The sequence below is a fragment of the Apteryx rowi genome, unplaced genomic scaffold (genome assembly GCF_003343035.1).
Source record: "Apteryx rowi isolate R43461 unplaced genomic scaffold, aptRow1 scaffold_258, whole genome shotgun sequence".
In the NCBI taxonomy this organism is placed as follows: domain Eukaryota; kingdom Metazoa; phylum Chordata; class Aves; order Apterygiformes; family Apterygidae; genus Apteryx; species Apteryx rowi.
Window position 1 is genome coordinate 463751 of NW_020448952.1, and position 23426 is coordinate 487176.

Sequence of the window (23426 nt, forward strand, 5' to 3'; positions counted from 1 at the left end):
GTCAGGTTATAGGAGAGAGTAAATGCTTCTGTAGTGGGATATGAGCATCAGATTTAACTCTGAGGTCAAGGATATGGTAATCTACTTCTGACTTCACAAGTCCTGATTCTGTAGTGTGTAAGTGTGTTGAATAGTCCCATATTCAATGAGTACTTGGGAGTGCTCTGGTGGGGTCACTTGTATGATAATGTATCAGTCAGCGCAACAGAGTACGAGCACTGAGTTTGCTGAAACTGTTGTCTGAAGCTGGAAATTTGGAGAGCAGCAAGAGTCTCAGAAAAGAATTAAAAGAAGCAGATTTCAGGGGGCTGTAATGAGTGATGAGGGGAAGGAAGTGAAAAGATGGGGTTTGTGAAAAGAAGGCTCAGGAGACTGCCAACAGACAGAAAATGTTTAGAATATGAGGGCTGATAGCATGTGACTTGTTCACAAGAATATAAAAAGAGGAAGAAGTTGCAATCGATTTCAAGACAATGCAGAAAGAAACAAGGTTGGAAATTGGCTCCTAATGTAATAGCATTGCTGCTTATAACCAGCTCCTGCTGTTAAATCCTATCCGGTTCCACATTTACAAATTGTATTGACATTCTTTGTAAGTGGTGTGCACTCTGAATTCGTGGTGATATGAAATCTGTGCACCATTAACACTATGTCTCAGGACAAATGAAAGTGTTGAAAGACTGTTTTTAAGATTATTATGCTACTTGGAAGTGATTCATTTGCCTTGTGGATCTTTGTGTCTGTGTTACTATTGGTCTTTACAGTTGTGTTTTCAGATATTCAATGTGTTGCCATGATAATGTCCAATTATAAATAAAGTTGCTTGCATGAATTTGTTAAGACCTAAGTGACTGATATTAATGATAGTGAACTACATATATATAAACATGTTGACTCATCCTGTAGTACAGAGTATGTTTTAAATATCCCTATAGTGAAGAAAATACAACAGATTACTTCAGTGTAAAATATCAGTAGTCACTTATAACACTTGTCATCCATAGCAGTCTGTATCATTTCTGGCAACAATGTAGTTGTTRCTCAGGACTGTTTCTTTTACAGCAGCTTTTAGAGATGCAGTTAGTGATGTAGTGAATTGTAGTTATTTCACTCTGTGTTCCTCAGTTAGAAGCAGTGTCTTTTCTCCAAATGCATTGATAAAGCAATGAGAGTCAGTATATCAGATCTATTATTTAGATGATCTTGTCTGCCAGAGAAGAAAAAATGTCATCAGATGCTGTGGAAAATGTTCTGTGATTCTACCTTTGGTGCTGATGCATTTCCTGATTACCAGTTAACATCACTTCTGTGATGACCCCAGTTTTGGCTCGGAAGAGTGCTTGCTATCTCTGTATTGCTGCAGTCTTTATTTATATGTAGAGAGCCCAGTGATTCAGGTATGCTGATGTAGGGAGGGTACAAAAATTATAATCCTGTTGTATATTGCTGCTGATGAGGAAAGGTCTGTACTGCATCAGAACTTGAAATAACATTTTTAAGAATAACCAAGGGGAAAAAGAGCTTGTCATGTGGACACTTTTAAACATAGGATATCCTGAAGACAAGGTTATGAGGGTTTTTTTTTTTTTGAGTATTTCCTTGGTACCTTGATAACCCCTTGAGAGTCAAAGATGCTCTCCACCATTTAGGTCACGCATAAAGGGTCACAGACTTGGCATTTCCCTCTTGCTGGTGTTTTTAAGGATAAAAGAATTAACTAACTGTATATGGAAACATTACAGTGAGAATACTGGAGCTTGCAAATGTCTGTCTGGAATATTTTGGCTGGGTCCAGTAGGTATCAGGTGAGACAGAACTTCAAGTTTTATTGTTTTGTTTTGTTATGTTTTTTCTTTTAGTGGAACTTGTGCTGCTGATACATGGTTATGTTAGAAAAATTTGTATCATAACATACTTCTGTAAAGTATTTTGCTGATRTTTTGGCCAGAGCCTGTACCTTATGGTCCTTTCTGGAGCTTCTGTATACTGTTGACACATCCATTTTCATGGCGAGTAGAAGGCTGAGATACTACAGATAATGGAAAAACCTCAATAGTGTGGAACATGAGATGCAAAAAATGAGGACTGAGATGTAAAGACACTTAACTGCTTGGGAGTGCTGATGCTACACAAACTTGTGGCGGCACTGTGCTTGCCAGCACTCCAGGAGGACAGTTAATTTAGGAGTGGTACTAACCTAATTGGCTGTGTGTTTACAGTGCTGTGTCTGAAAAAATAAATACAATGTTTCCTCCTTTTTATACAAGGTCTGCCACCACCTTTTCCATGCCATCTCCTGGTTGTAGAGCTGCTGCCTCCTTTTCCCTGTTGCAGCTGTGGGATAACTGCCACTATCACTTCCTCCCAAACTGTTTGGCCTTTGTTCTTGGCCTCTTATGTTAAATCTAGCATAGCTGTCTAAGCTAATAAATTGAGCTGACTCCGCTGTCTTTGCACTGTATTCCCCAGTCGTACTAGCATGGGGATGCAATACAAAATACCCAAGCTGGCCCTACAGAAGCTAGTCTGGCAGAGCTAATTAATTGAGGGTCCATGCAGCATGAAGGACACAGTGCATGGATGCACTGTACTGTGCRATGGCTTTGCTTTGTCCACACGCTAAAATCTGTGGTTCTGGGAATCCACCCACAAGTAATTGAGAATTGACTATATGTATTTTGAAATACCCTGAAATACTTCATCTTCCCTCTGTTGAAAATTCCTTATCGTTAATAACATCAGTAACAATTTTTTCATAGCCCAAGTGTTTTTGTAATCTGACTTTGCATATGGACACTCACTGATGTCAATGAAATCCCCTTAGGGGAAAGGCTCACATATATAGATCAGTTTGCAAGAATAAGAAGACTCTGTGGACATGGTTCTTCTATCACTTACTTCTGGCTCTGTCATATTTACTACTGCTTCATGTGCATGTAGAGTCAGACCATGAATACACTCTTATTTTTATGTATATTATATGATAGAATCTAAAGATCAGCCTCTGCTCGAATGAAAAATATCCACCAAAATTTAGAACATAATAATGTGGAGACTGGCCTAACAGCTCAATTCTAGTTTTAACAAAAAGAAGTAATTTTGTTTTAACATAAACATATGTATTTTGCAATTCTCAAATCTGCTCTAAAGAATCGGTTAAACTGATGGACCATGATTAGGAAAGTCATGGGGGGCTACTGGTGGAAGGTTTTATGCATCTTCCTCTGAAACAACTGCTGTGAGCTGGTGTGAAGGGAGGTTCCGTTAGCCTTCTGGATTATCTCTGAAGTGGCTTGAAGTTTATATAGCCAACATCTGTGTAAGCATCCAAGGAGGAATCATCAATATTTTTTAAACCTTTGATGAAAAAACACATTATCTAAATTTCAAAGTAAAAATCAATTTGTAAAGTTCCCCTGTGCATCCATCATTCCAAAACTGTCTTTGAAGAATTTTATGTCATCTTAGTCAGTCCTGGCTGCTATCCGAAATGTAGTTTTCATAGGTAGTTCAATCTAGTGTGGCAAATCTTCTCTTTTCCTTTTTTTTTTTTTTTCTTGCAACAAACCAAAGAAAATTGTGACAAAAACTTCCCTGCACCTAATGTTTATGGTCCTCTACAGCTTGCATAACCGCCTTAATATAAGTCCGTTGCAAAGTGCAAGGAAGACATGGTAGGTTCCAGGGCTGCCTGCAGAGGCAGATCACCTCATAAATGCTTGTCATCATCATACAGAATGTGTTTTAATAAGCCTTCTGGTTTGCACAAAGAAACCTAGCAATGGTGAATTGCAGTTCATTGCTTGGCAGCAAAGGTGGCCCCTTGCTTCTGTTCATTCTATATTATATGCTTAAATAGGCTGCATTCCTTTCATGTTCTTGATAACTGTTTTCTGCCTTCTGAATAATAATAGGACTGCTGCTTGGCTGATAATGTCAGGAGGAGTATTACAGTTTGTTTAGGAAAAGGACAAGAAAAGAGCTAAGGAGTAGAAGGGGGAACAAACCACTAATATGCTAATTTATCCTGAAAAGCTGTGTCAGAAAAATTCATCTTTATTTATATTGTCTGTTGGTTTATTATACCTTGCAGCTTTCAGGAAAATATATTAATTTTCTCTTAGTTCTGCTCCCTCCTTTCATCTCCTAAAAGACAGGAAAATCAGGTTTGATCTGGAATTTGCATGTGCCAGGTTTTGGGCCTGGATAGCTTCCTAACTGCCATCTCTCAAGGGTTTGCTGTTAATTCCTATGAACGGGTCAGTATGGACCCGTTCATAGGAGTGTCAATAGCACACGTTACCTGGGCCAGAACGTGGTATTTTGCATTGATCGTTCAGCTTCTACTCTGTAGCTACGTGCTGTCATTTTGTACATGCTGCATATTCCCTCAAGCTAATAAAGCAGCTGTTTGTTATGCATGACCTGCTCTGTAGCGTGACTGACTGGTAACTGCAGCATTTTAAACCTAGCATGGTATTATGAGACCTGTTGCCAGGTCCTTGCTTATATTTTAGGAATATTTCTTGCCACTGAAACTTCAGAGGGATGGAAAGTTATTTTATAGGGTCATTGTGAACTTGTGTGACGTAAAGTGCTAGGATCCATCACAGCTAAAGCATAACTACCAAACTTGTGGGTGGGGAGATGTGTGTTGACACCAAAACCACAAAGAAAACACATCCTGCCTGGTACTGTGTCATTCTGTTTGTGTTGCATATAAAATCACTTCAGCTTTATGCTTTGGATCTAGCTTGAGGGTGGCTTAATTCTATTTTTAGTATAGCTACCTTAATACAAGGCAGGTAAAATGCTGTTTGGGGGAATATAGGATGATTTTTCATGGTTCATGACCAAAGAGTATGATTACTTAGGAATTTTCAATGGGAACTCAATCCATTTGGTGCATTCTGAAGGAATAAGCCTCTTCAAAGTCATCCTTACAAATCTTTTTAAAGACCATACTTGGCAGATACTATTTAGTAGTGTTCATTACAAGATCCAAAGACTGTTGAAACCACAGTGATGTTATACCTTAAGTCAAAATAGTTTAGGCTCTTCCTACTGAAGAGACCATCTCTTTTCCTGTGGCATACTATCTCAGCTGAGATCCTCAGGGTCTGGGTTCGCTTAAATATACAAGAAAGGAAGCGTCTGGCAATATATACAGTGTAGTGAAATATGTCCTACTCTTCTTGTCCAAAGTAGCCACAGTCTGTTGAAACTCAGGGCACGTTGGTTTAGAAGGGCATGTGAAGTAAAATGTGGTAGTTATTTGTGTAGCTGAGGGGAAAAAAAAGCTGAAGAAAACTGTTTCATTGTGGGAAATGTGTCAAATGCGGTTTTATTTCTTGCTGTCTAAGCCATTTCTTGTGTATACAAGTATTTTAGGAAATGTTTATGATACGTGTTTCCGTGGAATGATGGAACTACTAACTCCAACTTCACTGAGGATGAAGTGCTATCTTTTAGGGAATGATTGCCTGGGCAGGCATGCTGAAGACAGCATAATGTCTGCTTAGTAATGTCTTTCGCCATCTTTATTGTTTCAGCTTATGCAAAAAAAATCAGTAAAATGAGAAAAAGCAGGCTAAAATGCGAAAAGGTAGACTGAATACAATGTGAAAAGCTTACACTGATTCTCCATGGTCAGTGGTGAGAGGTTCTGAGTAGATTTTTAGGTGTATATGGCTGAGGAAAAGGACGTGAATCTCTTTTACCTGAAAGAGCTATCATGATAGTTGAAGCAATGAAAGCTATCATGATTCACCAGTCATTTTATGATCACTGTGTGCTGCTCTTATAGTAATCCTACATCAGCCCAAATGATCCTCATCTCCGTGATCAGAAAAAGGGGATTTTTTTCTAGGGCCAAACAATATATCAAAACAACTTCCCAAACAATCAAGTGGAGTAGGGAATACAGCACAAGGGTATTGTGGCACTGAGAGATATATGGGAAAAACAGCAATATGCTGGAGCAAGGAGATAAACAGAGGTGACTCCTATGTGATTTCTGTATCCTAACTTCTTTCTAGTCCTTACTGACTATTTTCTAATGTAGAAGGACTTGAAAGGCAGACTTGAAAAATGGCACCTTGTTGCTAGATAATAGTTTAGTCACTGATAAAGGTGCTAATAGGTGAGTGAAGAGTAGAAGATTACACATGTATATGTATAGGAAGAGTCTGCTTGTAGCAAAAGCTACATGCAGCCCAAAGGCTGAATTAGGTAGGATGAAACTTTGATCTATCTATGCAACTATCCTTTACTTGTTACCTTGGCATGTGAGTGTATTTTGCACATTCTAAAGGCAGAGGCATTAAGGGTATATATAATTTAATATCCTCATAATAAATAATACTCTCATCATCCTGTTAGGGACATTCTGGAAAACCTGTCAGTACTGCAGTAAGAATAGGAAGCGGAGCAGTGGTAGAGGATTTGTGAGCATGGGAAATTGTTACAGAGGCAGGCATAATTTATCTTCAGTTACTGTGCTTGAATCCGAATGTCAGACTTGACCCACTTGTTCTGGATGGCATGTATTTGAGTAAGGCAACTAATAATACACACAATAAAATATTTCAATCCTGTATTCCCTGTAAATACAGATAATTGTATAAAAAGTTAGTGTCAGAGGCTGAGACTCAGAAGCAGCTTTGGATGCTTTGGTTTCTGGGTGTCCAATATCACATGCTTGAAATCTTGTTTATTTTCAGGAGTGCTAGTGCAGAGATGTGCCTCTTTTCTTTGTTGTGATGAGTGATGGATTTTGAAACTCTAGCCAATATTCATCACATTTTGCTGCAAGAACTTACTTCATGTTAAAAATGGTATTCCACTTCCATACTATTTTTCATTACAAGCTTTTTGGATTCTAAAAGTTGCAGAGCACAGTAATTATGTAGTATTTTGAAGAGTCTTTTTTCTCAGCATATGGAACAATAGTCCCCTCAACTTCCTTGCAGGGGCTACAAAATGAATTAATGAATCTACTTGAAAAATACTTTTGTAGAAAGTGTTTGATAGTGAAGGAAAAAATGTCATTTTTCCTTAGACAAGAATAACTGATTTTATTTTATTTTTTTCTCTCCTGTGAGAAGAGGAGTAATTCATTTTGGTCAGTTATGAGGTGGCAGATGTTGTGCAAATGTAGAACAAAGACATGAGCCTTGTCCCAAAGACTTCATAATCTATGTAAAAACTCAGAGCACAACAGCTGCCTGCTCATTGTTCAGGTTTTAGATGGTACCGTAGCAAAAGACAGTTTGAGGCTATTTGAAAGAGCATAAAGAGTTGTATTGCTGGATCATTGTTTACTGAGTCACACTGGACAAACTTTATTAACAATTCAAAGAAGAATTTAAATACAGGTTTAACATTAGGTTTAACATTCTGTTCCCTCGAGGGGGGGGGAAATTATTTCTCTTATCTCTTTGGTGGTTTGGGGGAGAGCTTTATGGAATGACCTTCAAAATTAACCCATCAGTCTCCCAATTCTAAGGATTATTTACATAGCATTGGAATATACTTCTAATATAATTGTGTAATTTGTAATTCTTACCTGCAGCTGTTTAGAGAGTTTATCTTTCTGGACTGTGGAGCCATATCTTGCTATGATCTGACATGCAAAGTTTACATTTCTGAATCAATATTTGGCATTAAAGAATATTACATGATATTTAGATCATTAGTTATCACAGCCAAAAGTTATACTTGATTATTTATTCTTACATGCTATGTTGTGTTCTTCTGAGTTTCTTTTGTTTTTTGTTGTTGTTGTTTTGTTTTGTTCCTCAGCAATCATAAAGATTAAAGTCTTAATTTAAGCATCTGAGTGCCCAGCTTCTCATGTAATCAGGCAATTTCAGGAGGGGAGACCTCCTTTCTAAAAAAAAAAAAAAAAAAAAAAGAGGAAAAAAAAGGGGGGGGGAAGTCTTGTCAACTCACACATCATTTGATATGACTGACAAATTGTATTTGCAATAAATTAGAACTATTTAGCAGTCTGTTGTCTTTTGATGCCAAAATTCTATGACTCGTTCTAGGAGACTTCATCCTCGCAGTCTGTCCTGTCATACTTTTTCTTTTCTCTTGCCATCAGACCTCCTTTCTGCTCCTTGCTATTTTGCACTTCAGTTTCCTTGTAAATGCTATCTATACCCTGTAATTTTACTGAGCTATTAGTTATTACAGCATTTATTTTCACTTATACATATAACTAGAAAATTGTCTATCCCTTATACTAATGTTTGTGATGCATCTTTGCATCATGAGGGAGACTAAACTCATTGCAACTTAAAAATGTCAATCTAACTCTGAGGTAGTAGGAGAATATTTCCCTTTTTGTCTTGCATATCTTGCTTTTTATATGTTTATTCTATATATTAGTATGGAAACCCAAAGCGAAAAGGTTCTCATAGTATTGAAAAGCATTACCAGAGTTGTGTAACTGATTTGAAAAGTATATGTTTACATATTATTAAAGTCTTCCTCATTTTTGCACATCGCATAATGAGTGTCACTTTTCAACACAGTTAAAGCTGCCTATTGCAGGATACTCAGGATTAGAAGTCCCCAAACTGTGAACTGTTGGAAGTTGAGAGAGTGTTCAGGGGATGTACTGCTGTGTGCTTATTCCATTTTTATATTTTTCTGGATCTGTATTGTTGGCCATTGTAGAAAGATATGGTTAAACAAATTTTTGTTCTGATCCAATGAGGCTATTTTTACGTTCTTAATCAGAGTGTGTTGAGAGGAGCAGAGATGCGTTTTACAGCTCTGAGAATACCTACATGAAATTTTACTGCACTATTTTCATTTCAGAGTATTAGTTACCCTCTCATTTTACTGAGAGTGAACTTTTTTGTAAATCTAATGGCAAATAAGTAAATATGTTAAATGAGTAAAAACAAAGGAAATGGAGAGCAAAGATGATCTGGGGTTTAAAGCCTTGCTCTGAAGCTCAAGGGATCTGGGGTTAGGGGTGAGCCCTGCAGTAGGCACTGTATACTTGGAGAGTCCTAATTATTCTGTGCTTCAGTTTCTGATGTGTAAAATCTGCATAATGATCCCTTTCTCACTTTCTTTGTTTGTTGAAAGTTTCTCAGATAACCAGCTTGTTTTATTAACTGCTATTTCAAGTGGAGCCTGGAAGCTTTGGTTTAATATAAGCAATTATAATGATAGCAAAGTACTTCAACAATTGTTTAGGACATGGAGCATAATCTATGCAAAGCAAAGGACATTGTTTTCTGTCCCATCTTTAACTTAAACTTCAGGTAATTTGGCAAATATTAAACCAGGTGCTGCAATTGTAATGCAAAGAAAAACTCTTTTCCTATGAGAATCTATGTATTCAGGTCAAATCCTGAATTACTGTGTCCCTAATCCTGTCAAGTCATCGGGAATTTTGTCTGAATAAGGACTTCAGCCTTAAGTACAAGGAGACATTTCCCAAGAAAAAGGATTACTGGGGTAAGCAAAGATTGCAGGACCAGAACTATTAATTGTAACCGCCAGGTAAAGGTAGCTGCAGGCTTTGCAGTTGAAATGGAGTAATAGCTTAAATTCTGTGTTTCTGCTCTTTTGTCACTGATTCTAAACCTTAATGTAAGGTTTACATTACATTACCTCAGTGTAAGCTTTTGGTGGTGTATATTTGACACATACTCACAGTCACTGCAATACTCTATTCCTTTGGCAAGACCACAAATGCTCAGAGACAGCAAGCAGTAAAGAATGAGTTGACTGCTTTTAACAATTCTAGCAGCTGTAAGACAGAAAAGCTGGCAAACCATTTTAAGCACTCGTTTACACACATTTTTAGCCCATGTAGGAGAGGTTTCTGTATCCCCTCTCTCTCTTTACCTGTGTACGTTTATATCTACACATACAATAATGAATTCCAGCTCAACCTAGTGCCAGCATTTTAAATGTATCAATTCTGCACACAATCAGATATAGCAGTATCTGACATGATACTAAATTATTTTTAGTGAGAGTAACAGCTGAAGCAGATTGCTGCCATGCTGTGACTACTGAGAGGTTGAGAGTTGTTTTTGTTTTTGTTTMCCCCTCCACCTAGTCAGTACTTTAAGAGAATGCCAGGGTCTGCACCAGCCACTTAGCCATAAAATAAGTTAGAAATCATATAGTGTCATTTAGTTTAGGTTTTTTTCTTCCTCTTTTCTCCAGAGTTTCATTAAATGTTCATGTCACCTTTATTCTGGGCAGGTGTATCTTACAGCAGTAACAGCCAATGACATCTGTATTCCAGTCAGTACCTACAATACACTTGGCTGCCCTGGTATAGCAGGGGATACTGCAGAGGAATCACCGGGGCAGCGGGGTATAGGAAAACCTGGCTTGGGACACAGAAGGAGAAAAAACTGCAGACTATTAGGGATTTTGATTCTGAGGTATTGTGAAGGAGAGCAGTGAACAGGCAGGGTCTTGAGAGAGCTGGGCTTCTGATATGTAAAATAAATAAGAGCAAGCAACTGGGAGAGTGGATCAGAGGACCTCAGCCACAAATAAACAAGACTTTCCTTCAGTTGCCCCAGTTACCCCTCCACCACAGCAGTGTTACTTAAGGAAGTGGGATTTTGTTCCAAGGATGGGAGGAGGAGGGCATAACGGGAGGACAAAGATGGCTTATTAACATGGTAGAAGCTGTCAAGCTTCATAGGTTTAAATATCTGCTCCCAGTTCTGCTTAACCTTTTACACATATGCATTTATGATACAGTCATACACTGCATCAAAACAATGGCTTTGTGCATCTCATGTTATATTCATGCATAAGCATAATATCTTCTAGAATAATTGTTTTCTCTTGGAAACAAATCATTCATTGTATCTTTATACTTGTTGTTATTCAAATTGAGCATAATGCTACAGTTTCATCGCAGGATATAAACCTCTAACCCTGAAAGACTGAGGGATGTATTGTCTGCTTGAGATGCACGTATAACCCCCATTATCATTGATAGCAGTACGCCATGCATCAAAGGTGCAGGAGAATAATTCCTGGAAATGCTAGATTATGTTTACGTGACCCACAGCATGCCTGATTTATTTGTCAAAATGGAATAAATCAGAAGCTGTATTTATCTGAAGAGGGGCAAAACCCCCCAAACTTTATCTTGAAGCCAACATATTAATTTAATAGGGAAGCAAGAACCAGGGAGCTGAAAGAATTCAGCTGACAAAATTTGATTTACCAACTTTGTCCTCTACAGTTTGTTTAAACTGCCACTGTTCCACTGGTCTTTAGTATCGTGTTTGTCGTCCTTTGGTTTATTAGGCCAGCAAGCGTCTCTGCTTTCCAAATCTCTGAAAATCTCTGCCATTGTTTGGTTTATGTTTCTAAGATACTCACTGGAATTAAAGTTAGATCTTTAACTGTATTCCACTGGTGTGGACTAAAACTTCACTGTTGGCAAAGGATTTTGTACCTCTCAGTGGGAAGAGCTTCAGTGCAGTGATAGGTGTCAGTTCTCAATGTTTTCCAAATGGAAAATGGCCCAGTCGTTGTGAAAACAGTACCCCTTGCCATTCTTAGGCAGCCAAGGCAGCAAAAGCAGTAAGCTTTTTTTGCAGTGCTGACAATTTCCTGAACTATTTTATGCTAATGAAAACTCCAGAATTTTATTTATTTATTTATTTATTTATTTATTAAGAGATCTGAGTTTTAAAAGGTATTTAGGCATTGAAAATGCGGATAGGTACATAGGAGAACTTTCTACAGGACTGATTTCTTTCTTTCACTGGGCCTTCTGTACCTAAATACCTTTTACAAATTTGTATACAGGTACTTTTATGTTTCTTTAAGGGTCTGTATGCCTATACAAATAGGGTTCAAAATGCACAGTTAGCTCTGTTCTGTTTCCATTTTTAAGAATGAAAGCGTAGGAAGCCTAGTGGAGCGCGTACTCAGGGAGAGCTTTAGGACTCTGTGGTTGTCTCACCACAGAGCCCTAGAGCCCAACTGAAAGCTCCTTGAGGTCAATGGAAAGAATCTCTTTAACACTCTTTATTTAGCTCATGAGTTCTTTAGGACTGTAGCTGTCTCTTAATCTTGTGTTTGTACAGGTCCAAGTACAGTGAGTCTATTCTCCATTGGTCTCTGGGCACTGTCACAGCAATATATCATGTTAACTTCAAGGTATATTTATCAATTTTTACAAGCACATTCATTTTTTATCTTCTGTCATTTCAGTGGTGTTTCTGTTGCTTAGCTGTACTTTTTTTTGCGTACTAGCAGTTTGGAGGGATAGGTGGCAAGAGAGGCACAGCTTTCCATTTCCAGTTACTCCGACCGCTGATTAGGTTCTAGAGAACATTTTTGGGGTCACAAAGTCAAGGTTTGGGAAATCCATGAAACAGTGGTGCCTCCTTTTATTAGACACTGGAATAAAAGTGGAGTTTGTAATGTATCTGCTGCCTTCTAGTGGAATGGCTGTCTAGAGCTAAGAAATAGATCCACTTTGCAGGGATCTTCTGGAATCAGATGTAGTTCAGTTTCCCAATTTATGCAACATCTAGAGCAATGGGTAATTGGTCATGCCTTCTGGACACTGCCATAAGACATGTATTATTCTAAAGAAGTATTAGCTTTGTTGGAAGCAATGTGCTGCAACAGAAAAAGCTTGGCATTGAGAAAATCCCTTGTTTTGCAGCTACTCTGCTCTATACCAGGAGCAAAACACTTCACCTCATGCTGCTTCAATTTCTCTGTCATAGTAAGGATGAATGCGGCTTTCCTTTCCATACTGACAGTGGGGAAGGAGTACTGGAACTAAGTGCTATTGAATGATTAGTGGAGACTCCTGAACTTCCTTGTGTTTCATTGAGTGCTCTGCACAATGGTGAATGCTGGTCAGGGTATTCAAAGCAGTGAAACAAATTGGCAACAGGGGAAAGCCAGGTTTTGCACCCATGCCGCTGTGGGCTTTGGCAGTATGCAGAAGTGTAGGTAGTTGTCAGTTGGTTACTGCTATGCAGTAAGATGGGGAGAGAAAGAAGAAAAGCCAAGAAAGGGAAAAATATAATGCATGGCCTCCAACAGTTCAATTTATGTAGGCTCACAGACAGCTCTGGAAGCCAGTGCTTCATGGCTGGGCTCTGAATAAATAAATAAATGTTCAGTTTATTCCTGGGCTATTTACTAAAATAACAGCACATCAAGTAGCTGGTCTGATTTGACACACACTGCTCTGGCAGAGGTTTTGACATGTTGCCAGATCATAATGTCCCTTTCATTGGCTCAGCTTCATCCTGAAAACGTGGCAAGGCTGTCAAGTAAATAAATAAGCGCACATACGTGCACCATCCAAATCTCTTTGAAGTACTGAGGCCTTGACCTTGTTTATAAACTGGCAAGACTCCTCTTTGCATCCACTGGTGTCTGGATGAATTTTTGTCTGTCAGATCTTATCCATCTCATTCAGGCTGTTGTGAGCAGCCACAGCATTGCCAAACATCCTTGTGCTGAGTCAGACGTGACTAAGCAGCTAATGCAAAAGGCTTACGCTTCACCGCTGCAGTGACTTTACAGTGCTCATCATCTACTTGTAATCTGATTCTGAAACAATCCTTTATAATAATGCATAATCAGAACTTTTCTATAATACCTTCAAAAAAAGATGCTTAAAGTACTGTTAAACCTTAACACATGCATCCAAACATCATCCTGTCCAGGAGGGGAGAAAAGGGGAGAGCTCCCCTCAGAGTTCCTCAAATCTCCTAAGATGGCTGGAGTTTCATGACCCTTGGAGTTTTAGTAGTGTTTTGTGGACACAAGGCAAGAGGGTGAAACAACCTAGACAGAATGCCACGCTGAAGTAGATATATTGCTTTTAGGATGTGGACTGTCTTTACCTGGACTAATTTGCTTTCCTCCTTGAGGGAGTATTTCTATGCTGCCTGGTAGGCAGTTTTCTATTTGGTGTGTTGATCTTAAATTTAAAGATATCCTTCTCTTTGACTTGTCATCCTTAATCATAGGTTGTGCCATCACGTGTGACTTCTGTAAATCAGTTTAAGCTCAGAGCATGAGCTTGTTACACTGTGTTCTCTAAACTGGACAATAATAATCCTCAGATTCCCTAAATACTCAGTCATACTAAAATTAAAGTTAAAATTTGCTTCCTGTCTCAGAAAATGGAACTTGTGTTAAACTACCCTTTGTTATTTTTGTCTCTTCTTTTATGCTTATGAGCACTTATTCGCAACTAAAATAAGGTTAGAATTACCAGATTCTGCCTTCTATTACCTCCAGCTGGTTCCCGTAGGTAATGAGGTCAAAGCTTTTATATCAACAGTGAGTGGTAAAATGTATGGAAAAAAGTTTTACTTTTGGAACAGCTGCAAGATAAAATGTTGGTGGATCGGGTAAATAAAAGCATGCACAAAAAACAGTGCAATTCCCATTGTTTTCTGTTTTCACATGAAATTCCCCAAATTTCAGCAGGTGGCGGTGAGCAACAGTCTGAAGTTGGAATGCTACAAAGTGAAGAATAATTTCCAGCACTGAAACTGAAAGGATACTGGATTCATTTAGAAACTAAATGGCACAGATGTGGCAGATAAATGAAGGCATCTAAACAAATGAAACACATTTTTCACAGACTGGTAGCTTTTAAGTCAGCCTTAGAAGGTGACATCTTCTTGATCTCCACATTGGGCAGGCATTACAGCTTTATGCTGTGATACAGTGCGATGCAGGCAAGGGTGGTTAGCTTTACAGTATAGAAAACAATTCACTCTGTTAGATTAATAGAAATGCAGAATGTGTTTTTGAATAGCTCATTTTACATCTAAGTCTTTTTTCATGGAAGGCATAATGAATTGAAGTGGGACAGGCAATTTATTTGATTACAGCTGTCAACTAGTGAGCACTGCTGCACCTGATTTGTTTTGGTGCCTCTCGCAGGTTGCTGTCGAGGTGCTAGTCATTACACTTCATTTTGTGAACTACCCAGGTGGTGAAAACAAATAAAGGAAAAGGTTACAGGGTAGAATGGGAGCAGAGCTTCCTTTTCTGTAGGTGTGAGGAGAGCACTGGAAGAAAAAGCAAAGTTATACACCAGCCAAACCCTTGTGCACTGAGGTAAAGATTGAGCCTTTGTTTCAATACAGGATGTTAGTGGTTAAATTAAGRTCTAAATGCATCTGCTGTCCTCCTGGTATAGTTTACTTTCCTTTGAAGAGAGGAAGTAAAATACTTTCTGAAATAAGCAACACAGAAACCTGCAAACATAGTTTATTAACAAGCCATGTGTAAAATCCATCCCTTCACTTACTTACCATCTCAAATCTAAAATCAAAATCTTGGCACTAATTCCTGTGACTGCAGAGGTTCCTATTTTCTGTTTCTACTGTTCTCTATTTAGGGCATCTTGTCTCCTGTTGAAGTGAAAGGGACTTTGAGGTGTGTCGTTAGCTTTTAAGGATCCACAGAAACCCCTCATGTCTTAAATTGAAAACAGTTCTGTGAAATGATACAAACTGTCCCAGAGATTTAGAGAGCTGAGGGAGAAGGTCACTTCTGCTGACTGGTGCTTCAGAAAAGGGATGTGGGATTTTTACAGCTGATTTCCTTTCCACATTTTGTTGGGCAAAAGCAGTTTCCCATTTGTATGGAGCTTTCCTGAAGGTCCCACCAGCATGTGCTTCAGTGTGAATATGCTAATTAGCTCATCCCACAAAATGAACTCACACCTGACCCTAGGTAGAGTTCAAGTGTGTTTGAACCACACTTGGAAGAAGGAAGAGCAGCTTAAGGCAGAGCTAACTACAGACTTAAAAATGAAGGTATGTGTTTCTTTTTCTTCCTGTCAAATTTAGGCGAGGGGGAAACAGTGAACCAGATGAAAAAGACATTTGGTGTCTGCTATATGTCAAACTCTGAAGCAAAAGCTACTACTACATAATGATGCTGTTGGGGGAAAAGAGTGATGCCAGGAAATGGTATCAACAGAAGTTGGCAACTGGAGCTGGGGCTTTTTTGAAATCAGGATATGGTATGACTGGACTAAATGAACATTGTCTAAAGGTTCCTGGAGTAAAGGGGGTATAATATTTACTTTGTTCCTTAAACCTTATTCTTTGTTTTGTTTTTTTTGTGAGCAAATATGTTAGTCTGGAGTATGTGTTCTTGAAGTGATTTGTTATAGCTCCTGGTCTCCTGTGTATCACTGGAAAAGTTCTACATCCTGTGGTGGAGATCAGAACCAAACATTTCATCAGAAGAGATTTTGTAATTATAAGTGTAGTCCATCACCTAAAGAAGGGAGATTTGAGATGATTTGAGGTGATTTTTGTGAATTAAATGTAAGTTGTTTAGACTGGGAAAAAGAGAGGGTAATTGAAGTAAGTCCTTTTATTTTGGCATGTTTGAAGCATTTTCAATATTCAAGTTTTATTCTTATTTTTCATTTATGTATGCAAAAAAGATGGAAGGTGCAATGGGTAAATCACTCTTAAAAAGAAACAAAACCTTTGTGGCTTGATTTGAACAAAATCTTTCAGACTGAACCAGTTCAATTTTTTATGGCTTTTTATACTTGGTCAAAAACTGAGAAGTTTTATTTTAGTTCAATTTAAGATAGTGTGCTTTGGATCTGTTACTTGGCCATTATGAAAGGGAATAAACATAAAATAGAAGAAATACCTAACCAAACAGCCTAACTTACTACATAAGAGTGCATTTGTTTTAATCTTGTTAATTGATTTACTTGTTATTGAGAAATATATCATTATTGTGCAGAGTATTAAATGATACAGATAGCATATTTTTTGGCTTCCTAAACAGATACAGTTGTGAAGTAGATAATGCCTCATGTTACAAGGAAGGGCAATCCTGATGGTTCTGACCACAAATCGAGCAGTAGGTTTAGTTCTGAACTTTTAACCAAGGTGCCCTATGAGGGTATCAGAAAGAATTTAAAGCTGCTAAGAGTACCAGAAGTCCCTACTTGCAGTCCTTTTATAGATGTACACACCTTTCTTACCATGGTTGATTGCCAGGGCTTTGGAGAAAAATAACCCCCTCCTTTTTTCACTCTTCTTTCCAGTGGAATTATACACTGGGAGCAGTGGGAACCCCTCCTTTCTCCCGCAGGTAGCCAGCAGAATCACTGCATGTGGAGTAAGTTAAGTAGAAATAGAGTGCAAGCAAATGGTCAGATGGTGTCTGTACAGTCCTCCTCCCCAGACCCACCTGGTATCACAATGCTCTGGATATCCAAGGCATCATGCCACAGATAAATCCATGGGTGGTGCTAAGAGAAGACTCTCTSTCTCTCTTTAGTGGCCAAAACTGGTACCTCAGAGGAGCATGAGAACAGGGCAGGCATGAATGGTACTTCSCCAAGTACTCTCCCAACCTTCAAGCATTTGCATGACTTGCATCCCCCCCAGGAAGGGAGCAGAAAGTTGCGTCTTCCTCAGCATGAGCCTCTCCTCTTCCAGTTGTGCTTTATTTTTGCTTGGCACCAACTGAGGATAATTCCCAGTCAGAGATGGCAGATGCAGTGCAGCAGTGGGATAAGACTTGCATATTATTTCTCTCCTTGAGGCTTCCTGTGGTCCAGCCTTTGTTTAGCCAGCAGACATAAATGGTAAGTGTCCAAGTTCTCAGACCTACTGATTTATCTAGTATTGAGGAATATATAAATACTTTGCAGAGTATTTAAAAGCACACAAAATGAGTTTGGCACTGTAAGTTGATATGACCTGATTTCATATTACAGGATGGGAAAATGACAGTGCCCTAGCTCAGTTAGCTCCAGATGCTGCTGTTTCTGTTGTCAGAGAGGTGGCTGCCCCAGCAACAGCTCATGCTGTCAGTAATTCATCCTCCTGAGTGATGGATTGAAAGGTGCGCTCTGCATTTTCACATGTCAAAATAAACCAAATCAGTTTCACTCTTTGAATACAGCAGCCAGTCTGAATGTAAAGAGAAAAGTGAACTATGAGAGGTGATTTATGCTACTAGAGTCATCACGGTGGAGTAGGAGTTGGTATTCTCTTCATAAACTGGAATACTGTAAAAAGGACAATGAGGAAACCTATTTACACAGACCCAAGTTCTTCTGTCATTTTTACCCATGTGGTTCTGACAGGGCACCAGTGAGATGAGTGGATCACTGTGTGTGCACTAATTCAGCACTGAATGGGATGTGGACCTTATTACATAGAAAGGGACACTGGTTTATGTGAACTTCAAACGTGTAGAGAGTCTAGGTTTGAAAATTTTCAAGGGATTCAAATCTTTTGATGCTGTTGGGGAGGGGGCAGGCTTTATCACCAAGTTGTTGTAGATTAATTAAAAAAAAAAAAAAGAAAAAGAAAAAAGGAAAACTAACATCATATTGGTAGATGTGCTGTCCTCTGTATCAAATAAAGTATTTGATTTCTTCAGTCATACACAAGAGTTGTTCCCACTGCAGTAAGCTGTTATTTTTCCCTGGAATTTAGTTGAAGTGCCACGCAATTTCTTTGCCTTTGACCAGCCATTATGAGATTATAMGGTGGTATTCTGGGCTTCTGAGAAAATTGAAGAGTGTATCCTTTATTGAACCTGGTTGATCAGTGGGGTGTGTGTGTGTTTTTTAATTACATGTTTTACATTCTAAAAGAAAACAGAATCAAAACTTCCTATAACTCCTAGTGAAGAAGGGCTTAAAAATGTTTTGGATGGCTCCACAGCTTTCTTCTTGAGAAACATTAAAAACAATGAGTGTCCTTAAGATCTAAAGAAAGTAGTTCATTATACAGAAGCTAAGTGAGGGCCTGACACTGTTGAAACTGTTACTTTTCATTTTATTCTAAAATTAAATTAATCAAAATCAACATCTTTTTTAAGCTGTTTTGATTTTTAGCTAAAATGTCAGTCATCTTTCTGTCACTCTAGTTTCAGTTAAATATTACAGTAGGCAGTAAATGGAAACCTGAACATCTCTCTATAGGAGAGAAGATAAGCTTTTTCCCATTTATTCCTCCTTTCCTGAGTGCAACCCTTGGCTTTACGTCTCCTGCCTGAAACTCTGCCATTTGGTCATTCTTGGACCAGGACCTGCCTGCAGCCCCTTCAGTGTGAGCTATGACTACTTCAGCAAATCAGACACAGATGTGGTAGCAGTTGATCAAAATGTCTCGAAGTGAATGTGTTCAAAGCATAACACTATTCTTCTATTTATCCAAGGTTTAAAACAAACAAACAACCCCCCCCCCCAAAAAAAAAAAAAACAGGACCAAGGGTGTGTTTGAAGAGCGTTATTCTTCATACAGATTAACCTCTTTCTCTTGGTAGAGTTGGGTCTAGTTCATTTCATATCTCTGGCTTGACAAGAGCTTAAACTGACTTGACTGTTCTTTGCAGTAAGTTTCTTGTCTTTTGAGTGTTTCTAGCATGTTAGCTTTGCACTGACAAGCCCTGGAAGCCTCTCTTAGCTTCCCCAAACCTCCTCCATTTCCCAGGACCTTGAGATTTTTTCACTCTGATTCCTGGCTTAGCCTTAGAAAAAGTAGCTCATTTTGGTCTGGTTGGAGCCTGCTCCTGTTAGCTTATCTGCTGTGAAGTTGTGTGCCTGGAACTGATTTGTTCGTGTCATTGCTTACTGTTTCTATTGAGGTAACCCCTGCTGAGCCTCTTTGACTGAACTCCATGAATCCATGTGATAGCAATACGAAACTGAGGAGACAGGATCCCCCGCAATATTCAAAAAATATACATATGTTTTTCCAGTTCATCATACAGTATAAAGGCATTTGAAAAGAAAAGGATGAAGAAAAGTGAAGACTGAATTGCAGCAGTGTAGATAAGTAAGCTCCCAGTCATTAAAAACCTAAATTTTCAGCATATTCCAGTGCATTTGTGAGAACAAGAAATCTTACTTTTGCAACTTCATAATTTAGTACTTGAAAAGCATAGAGGATTTAAATAACATTGGACAAAATATTTTTTGTCCAAGATAACAGAAACTATATGTTTTGGTGAATATAATCTTGAAACTATTTGCAAATTGAGATCAATTACATGAGTAATTTTAGATATACTGTTCAAGGAGGGAGCCGTAGAACTGCTGGAGCTGCTGTCTCATGTCTAACTATACTCCTGTGAGCAGGCTATTCATCCAGAGAGGGGGAGACCAGATTCTGTCAGTTTTGAGGGGTTTTAAACTGTTTCTTCTTACTCTGGAAGCCCTGAGCACCAGATTGTACTTGGAGGTGCTCAGTCTCTTTCCTTGCACCTTTTCCAGTATTTGAGAAATAGAGCAAGAGGGAAGGAATGACCCTGGAGCCTTCCAGTGAAGGTGCTCATTTAAGAGATGAGATACTTGGATTCCAGTCAGCGGCAAATTACTTAATCATCCAGTAATGATATCAAAAAGTTGAGAGGGTGGGCTCTCAGCTTGTAATGCTGGACAGCTTGACTTGCTTCCTGAGGAGGTCTGTGCTTGGTGTGCAAACTGGCTTAGCTCAATGAAAGGGACTGAATCTGGGGGTCCCATATCCCGGGTGGGGGTGCTCGCCCCTTTGGTTAGAGGTAGAACTCTGATCCCACCATCTGTCCTGTCCCCATTTATCCTTTCCTTGAAAATGTCTGAAAGAAAAGGTTCGTTTTGTAATGAAAGATATGATTTATGTGACCAAAATAAATTTTTCCTATTTTCTGTCTCACTGAGAAAACATAAAAATATTAAATTTGATGTGATCCATCTTATGTTCTTACTGAGCTGGAGCCTGGGCCTTTCTTGTTCAAGGTTGTTATGAAATCAAAGTAGAAGTGTTTTTGAACTGGTAAAGAAAATCTTTTGTCTATCTAAATTGCTGTTTCACAATTATACATACAATCCTTTGTTTATTGGTGTGTATATAGTCCTTGGTTTAAAAATTAATAAGTGAAACACTTCTGGTCACATGTAACATTAGCTGCTGATTAGAGAAGGAGTTGTGTGATTTACTTCATTTCTCTCGAGGAAGGTGTGAATCCAGTGTGTAAGTGCTAGTGTTTTTGTGACGCCTGCTGCAGCACTTGGAGTCTCTGATGCACAGCTGAATTAAATGTTCAGAGCGGCTAAAATTCTAAATATTTTAAAACTAAAACCAAAGAGATCAGTTCACTACTTAGGCAGTCTTGTTCTAAATACTTTCTGAATGGCCTGATAAGAGTCCGATCTGGCTCTTGGCTCACTTATGCTCTGTGTGAGGAAGTCTGTAGCACGTCTGTAGCAAGGTATGCTATGCTATCATCTAACTAGAAAAGTAGTTCTCTGGTGGGTTTAGTGGGTAAGAAGATGGTGTGAAGAAGTGTTAAAAATCAGAAAAGGAAGATGAGAATCTCATTAGATTTTCTGTCACTCTTTTAATCTGTCTACTACTGTCTGAAAAAGAACAGGTTGATTGCAGATGCACATGTTTTTATAATTAATATTGCAGTGTGATGTGAGGAACTGAGTTGAGCACAGTGGGATGGATGCCAGTGAGGGCTGGCGTTTTTGGCCTGCTGACATCTTCTTGTAAGCAGCCCTTTCAAGAGCTCATTTATTGCACCACTACTTCTAAAAGTGATTGTCAACTAGGAGATTACATCAGGGTGTTTACAGCAACAAGGTGAGTTAGGATATTTCAGCCTTCTCTCGTTTTTGAGCAGTGGCTCACAGCATACAGTGCTGTCCAGTATCAGATTGATGGCTGCTCTGTAGCCGCTCCCTGTGACCTGTGAACTGCTGCGGGCCCCTGGATGGTTGGAGGCTTGTGTGGGTGCCATAACTGACAGTAGTAACTCTCTGGGGTTTGTTTATGTATTTGCAGATGAGCTGTGTGTATACTGGCTTTAGAAATAATTTTATATCTCATGTTTTGGATTGCCCAGCTGCTTTTTGCTGGAGGCTTTTTTTCTGTAGTTAGTTATAGGATTGTAATTGCCAATTAAGTGATAAGCCACAAAGAGCTTGTATTCCTGAACTACTGGTGCGTGCGTTCAGTGTGGTGTGCAGCATGGGTGGCAGAGGATGTGACGCAGGACATTCATCCTGACATGGCTGGTGGCTTTTATGACCTCAATTTTGCATTATATTGTGCATTAAAAAAAAAAAAGAAGAAGAAAACATTGAAGATATGAAATAGAGGTTGGATTTCTTTGTGGACAGCACAATTAAAAATGGGTATAGAAACGGGCATTGAAAAAAGAATGAAAACTATTTCAAAATGCTCCTTCTTCCCCCTGCTGTCACAGTCTTTCCTTCCTTACAGTTCAGTTGTAGCATGGGTCGGCTTGGGGTCAATTCTGTTTATAATCCTCATTTAAGGTGGAGATGCTGTATAGTTCTTAAGTTAGCTTGCAGTGGTGAGAAGTGAAAGTAGTAGAGAAATTGACTTTAAATCATTCTCTATGCTCTTTGAAGCCCTATTGCAACAGCTCAGCTGCTGTGCTTCAGAATGAACCAGGAGTGACAAAGTGGTGTCCCACCTCAAAAGTAAAATTTAACCAAGCTGAGCTGTTAATTTTGTATTTGTTTCTTCTCATAGGCTGCAGAGCAATTTAACTGGAATGCTGCACTGGGGGAAGGTGGCATTTCTTAATTGTTTGTAGTATGACTTGGAAAAATAGCTTTCCTGTCCTTTACACCTTTTAGATTTGAAAATGTATATTATTCTGCATGTTGATCATAAAGAGATGTTTTAGCTTGGCGGGAAGTGATCAGGAAAAATTTAGTCCTGAGAAGTTTGTTTGATATAAACGACTAGCATTTTATATAACTTAGACACACACACGTGTATAAACATATACCCATATGTGTGTGTATATATATATACATATGTCATGTGTGTGTTTTATATATAAATGTATGAATGTGTATAATGAGAAAGAGAGAGGGAGAAACTACTCTATCATCCAGACCAGTGAGACTTTTTTTTCTGCAATAAAGGGAAATAGCCATGCAACTTTTGCTGGGTTGGAATGCTTCAGTTGTTTTCACTTCATTACTGAGCAAAATCAATTCTAACAGAGTTAAGTCCTAATGAGAATATAGCCATTGTAATGTGATAATAAAGTTGCATCCAGATTTAACAGTCAGYCCTCTAAGGCAGGGTACCAGACCAAACACCATTTCCATTTTGTGCAGGCTAAAGAAATATACTTGAAGCCAAGAATTTATTGTTAGTCTAATTAAAGTCTTTACAGTCTAATCAAAGAATTATTATTAGTCCAGTTACAAAGATACTAACACTTAATGTCTGGATTATCTAGTTATTAGAGCTCAGTCTCGATGATATTGTTTGAACTGAGATGTACAAACTTTTTAGTGTCTACCCTCATCTCTGGTGTTACCCTTTACTTCCTATGCTGCTTTGGCTCCTAAGTTTCATGAGCTAATTTTCCTTGAGAGGAAGAGGGTATTTTTGCAA

The 23426-nt window shown here is 38.6% G+C and overlaps 1 long non-coding RNA gene across 1 annotated transcript in view; it reads left to right on the forward strand.

Moving 5' to 3' along the window:
* Nucleotides 1–14530, forward strand: part of LOC112966837 — a 59985-nt gene extending 45455 nt beyond the window's left edge. Inside the window, exon 3 of the long non-coding RNA XR_003253759.1 lies at nucleotides 14476–14530. This is a non-coding gene — a long non-coding RNA (uncharacterized LOC112966837). The remainder of the gene's footprint in view (nucleotides 1–14475) is intronic.
* Nucleotides 14531–23426: the final 8896 nt, after the last annotated feature.